The 5,522-nt window shown below is 34.4% G+C and overlaps 1 long non-coding RNA gene across 2 annotated transcripts in view; it reads right to left on the bottom strand.

Moving 5' to 3' along the window:
• The window catches only part of LOC104873000, a 26,302-nt gene that overhangs the window by 1,500 nt on the left and 19,280 nt on the right, over positions 1–5,522 (bottom strand). The window contains exon 3 of one of the 2 annotated variants that reach the window (XR_783338.1): positions 3,318–3,341. The exons of the other annotated variant lie outside the window; for it this stretch is intronic. This is a non-coding gene — a long non-coding RNA (uncharacterized LOC104873000). Of the gene's footprint in view, positions 1–3,317; positions 3,342–5,522 lie in introns of those variants that run through there. 2 annotated transcript variants of the gene reach the window in all.

Raw genomic sequence — 5,522 nt, 5'->3', positions numbered from 1 at the left:
AAGGTGAAGAGAAAGATGCAACAACTTGCTATGATATACTGAAGAAATACTGTTAGATACTCTGAGTTTGTAGAAACATTTGGAGAATGAGGAAAGCATTTCAAAACAAAAATTTTAACAGATGAAATATAAATACTTTAAAGCACCAAGTATTCACAGTTGTTATTAATACTGTATTTTATAATCTCCATTATTTATTTATTTACTTTTGAGACAGGGTCTCACTATGTAGTTGAGACTGACCTGGAACTTACTATGTAGCCCAGGCTGGTCTCAAACTCACAGCGATCCTCCTTCCTCAGCCTCCTGAGTGCTGGGATTACAGGTGTGCACTACAACTGGCTCTAGTCTCCGTAATTTATAAGAAATACACATTTAATTTGCCATGTGTGTGGGTGTGCGTCTGTGTGTGTGTGTGTGTGTGTGTGTGCGTGTGTGTGATGAACATCAAATTCAGGGCCTTGGCAAAGGCTATGCAAGTATTCTACTGACTATCTCCCCAGCTCTGAATCTTGCCAATATCTTAAATGAAGCGATAGTTGAATCCAGCTAAGGTAAATAGCTTCACGCCTTTTACACAAATGCTGAGACTGAGAATTAGCAAACAAATTTGCCAAAGGCAGCAGCTAAACCTAAATGAGGAGTATGTTCTGTATTTTCTCATACTTTGTCAATATCCTAATCACTATAGTATATGCCAATGTACTACTGGCACATAATGGGAAGTGACATTGGCTATTTAGGTGAGGATGGAACATAACAAAAATATAGTTTATGAGGCATCCTCAGTACCTACTAGGAAGTCTTAAAAGTCAAGTGTTTTATCAAAACAACAGGCACTTTAAGGTCATTACATTTATACCTAAGAATTATAATGGATTCCTCAGCAAAATGTCATAACTTCATTAATGCTATATTTATTCTTCTCATGAACTACCTGCCTTCTGGTTTCCTGCTTTCTTTGCAGCATTTTGCTCCCTGGAATATGGAATACCTCTAGTCTAAAATCAACTGAGCTGATAGGAATTCTCCTGCATTTTCCATCACATCTACCTGTACTGTATGTAGATCCATAGGAGAATGTTGTAAAGACAGTGTGTCAGGACAGGATGAGACCGTAAAGACAATCAGTCATAACTTACAAATGTCAATGCGAATTCCTCCTGGGTTCAAATCACTGTGCCTGTGGGAAAATCTGAGCTGCACTGAGAGATTTTTACTTTTGTCCATGAGGGAATAATTTCTACAGAAATCTCCCTCCCACTCTAAAGAAACAAAATTGAACAAAATACATGAAATTGTTTTTTCAGATATTAGATTTTTACTTTTGTCCATGAGGGAATAATTTCTACAGAAATCTCCCTCCCACTCTAAAGAAACAAAACTGAACAAAATATGAAATTGTTTTTTCAGATATTAGATAAACAGACAGGACAAATGATAACTGAAAAAAGAAACCAACAAGGTATGATCTATTATCACCCAGAATTTCTGGAGAAAATTTTGAGACCACCATTCAAGCTAAGTATGATGAATTCACTGACTTGTGAATGTAGGTGAATATGAGGAAACAACAACAACAACAATGACTGTACAACTATGCAAGACAGAGGACAATAAAATGATATATTTAAGATGCAGAAAGAAAGCAGAAATGATTCTAGAATTTTATATCTCATGGAAAATAAAGACTTCTTTCCAATTAGCAGAAGGTGAGAAAATTTGTCATCTACAGATATATTCCATAAGATCTTTTCTACAAACTTTTTCACACGGAAGATGAATATTGGATGGAAAATTGGAACACTAGGTAAGGCACACAAATGGTACATGTAAAAAAGACATGTACTATTTAATTTTTAATATGTTTAGCACTTAAAACAAGAAAATGTAATATGAGCTTTTAAACACACGTAGACTGTGTGTTTCACAACTTCTCCTCAGCCTGTGTCAACAGTTCTAACTAGTGCAATAAGAAAAGAAGCGAAGCATTTAAAAACTACTGGAACTGTTAAGTAATTCTAAAAAGACAGATGGAGAAACAGGACTCAAAATTAATATTTAAAATCAAAAGCATTTCCACCAAACAGTAAAAATATGAAATTAAAAAGATGATATTTTAACACTATATTAAACTATAAGTAGTTTGAATAAATTTACATAAATATTTTTTTAAACTAATAAATTAAAATTATGTGCAATTACTGATAAGACTATACATCTAAATATATGATACTAATGGGTTGAAAGAGTCAAAAATGTTGAAATGTTAAAAATTCCTAATTCATCTCCATTGTTCATAAAATCCCAGTTAACATCACAGCAGACCTTTTTATAGACATCAACGGACTTAGTTTGAAATTCGTTCTGTAAAATAGATGTAAACATAGCTGAAATAATTATGAAAATTAAAATTGAAATTTACATAGCCTGATGTCAACTTATTCTTAAATTACAATAAATAAAATAGTGTGGCACTCACATAAAAATACATAAAGGCATTGGAATGGAATAAAAAAAACTTGTATATGGCAAGTTGATTTTCAGAAAATGTTGAAGCAAATGAATTTCTAAAATATAGTATTTCCAGCCAATACTGCTAAAACAATTTAATATTCATCGGGAACAAACAAATCTTGATTCTTACCTGATACCATATCAAAAAACTGTATAAAACTTGCAGCAGATCATAGACTTAAATGTAAAGGTTAAAATTGGGCAACTTCCATAAGAAAGATTTATCATACTTCACAAATAAAAACAGAAAAATAAAACCTAGAGCTTTAAAAAGTAAACAAATAACATCAGAGTTCAGCAAAATGAAATCTTCCCTTTCAAGAGACAGCATTGAGAAAGTAAAGTGCTACACTGAGATAAGAAAAAAGTATATAGGATAATGTAGAACTCATACAACCTATTACTGGGGGCATGGTGATATAATCCCAGCAGTCAAGAGGATGAGGCTGGAGGGCCACCATGAGTTCAAGGCCATCCTGGACTCCTTAGTGAGTTCAAGGCCCTTCTGAACTACATAGGTAAAACTGTCTCCAAAAAATGTATTGCCAATAAACATGCATACGAAAATATTTAAAACACCATTAATCATTATAGAAATGTACATTGAAATTACAGTGGGATATCACTAGGCAATGTTTAGAATAGCTAAATTATAAAAATCCGGAAATAATTGAACAATCCTAAGTAGGTGAAGCAATTGGAAATGTCATATATTTCTAGTGAGAATGCAATATGAAACAATTTTGAAGATAGATTGGTATTTTCTTATTTAGTCAAGAATATGCATAGCATATTACTTACCTCTTTCTGTTGTAGGAATTTACCTGAGAAAAAAATTACAAATATATCCTTACATAAATTGCATGCACATGTTTATAATATCTTTATTTCTCATAGTTTAAACTCAAAACACTCCAAAGGCCCATCAACAGGTGCATTTGGCAGTACATATTTTGGTATACGCTTCTAGTGAAATGCTACTCCATATGAAACATCTGAGGTGCATTTACATTCACTTTTTTATAGCTAAATGGAAGGAATATGACACAAGACTATAGACGGAATGAGATATTTCAAAAATGAGCAAACTACTGTGACAGAAAAAAGAGGAGCAGCTGCCAGGTTGTATGGTCAGCAAAAGAGATACAAGAGACATCGAAGGAGATAACATGGTTTAGTGCCATGACTGTGTTCAAGGATACATGTTTGCATACCTTAGTCTAGATTCATAGATCTGTGTAGTAAAATAAGATCATTTTGTTGTGTACAAATTAGGCTTCAATAATGTATAGTGAAAAATGTCTGAATGAGATTGTGCCTCTGCTTCTCCTTACAATCTCGTGAGTTGAGTCCTTTCTCCTGCCATTTTGTACTTCCCTTCATGAGTTATTTTTCTGGCCTCACTGACACATAGCTTCTCAAAATTTCCAGGAACAATTTCCTCAAGGACTTTGTTGTTGTCACTACCTCTGCTAAATATATCATGTGGCTCTCTTACCTCTTTTTAAACTTTATTCCAATGATGCCTTCTAGGTAAAGTCTTCTATGACAATCTATTAAAGATGTCCAACACCCTGCTGAGTACAAAATATCCTAGTCTCTTCCACCATTCTACAATTTCCAATACCTCTTATCAGCTCACATGCTGAATATTTCACTTACTTATCTGTTTACTCTTCCAAAACTTAAGGTCCACAGGGCAGAGATTGCTTCTGTTTTTTTTTTTTTTCTTGTAATCTCTGTTTTGAAATCACTGAAGGGCATAAAACGGTTGCTCAATGAATATTGTTTATATATGTGCAAATGTTATTTTCCAGTGTTTTTTCTTTCCTGTTAGGCAATCCTTTTCGACTGCAGTCATGTTTTCTTCTGACACAAGCTTTTTCTATTCATATCAAATAACAATTCAAACCCTCTCATTATGCAACACTATAATGACACTTCACAAGAATGTATCTTGCACAGCAAGATAAAATGATGTGAAGAAAAATAAAAGATAAAATGGTGTTTAGGGAAAGGTGCTATTTTATGGAATTAAGCCCAAAATTTGGATATAGTTTTAATATTCTCCAATATCATAGAAACCAATACACAGGGATTGAATATATAGAGAAGAGCATCTGCTTCTTTAGGCCAAAGCTTAGGATTCATCTGTTTTGCCTCCAAAATCCATCCTTGAGTTTTTAACGTTATTGCAAAGGCAGGAGAGAGGATAGAGTAAAAGCATGAATTTTTGGCATTTTTAGTATCAGTGAATGCTCATTGTACAATGTGGTTGAATCAATGACTTAATATCTGATTGACTACATTGGTATTTCTTTGCCTTGGAGAAAACACAGGTGGGATGAGTGTAATGAACCTGAAGCTGAAAATCAAGAATCCACAGGGCCTCTCTTCTCTTCTGCAGCTAGGGAGAGTAAGGTCAGTGATAATTCTACTTGTAAATACTTTCCCAAACAATTCTCACAGATACTCAGTTACTCAAAATCCTGTATCCTAAAACTGGCAGTAGCCAATTATGTACCACTCCAGAGATGAGCATAATGGCCTTCATGTCACTGTGATGGGTGGCCATCCTACAATGACTGCATGTTGGTATGAATGGAGTCCCTGTCATTTTAAGGGTTCAGTGCCACAAAGCAATTAACAGTGATGGAGTGAGCTTTCCCAACCTTTCCCAGAAATGGGGCTGTTTATCATTATGTCAGACTCTTGGCAGATTCAAGAAATCTAAATTTAACAGGTGATTGCTTCCTCCATGGATGACTGCAGAAAATGGATCTTTAGGAAACCTAGTCCCAGTCTGGTGATCTGGACCAATGAAACAAGCTGCTGAAGAGAAAAGGAATGGATGAACCGCAGTTTAGAATCTATCAAGCACAAGGACTCTACGCAGCTCCTCAAATCCTGTGAAATGGCTTTTTCAATTCACTTCAGAAGATTGTGTGATGAGTGGTTGCTATTTATGTTGTGGTGGTAGAAAATTAGAGATTTCCATTTATATA

Source organism: Fukomys damarensis, unplaced genomic scaffold (genome assembly GCF_012274545.1).
Source record: "Fukomys damarensis isolate Sample0158 unplaced genomic scaffold, DMR_v1.0_HiC HiC_scaffold_36, whole genome shotgun sequence".
NCBI lineage: Eukaryota > Metazoa > Chordata > Mammalia > Rodentia > Bathyergidae > Fukomys > Fukomys damarensis.
This window is presented reverse-complemented; position numbering and strand designations above follow the sequence as displayed.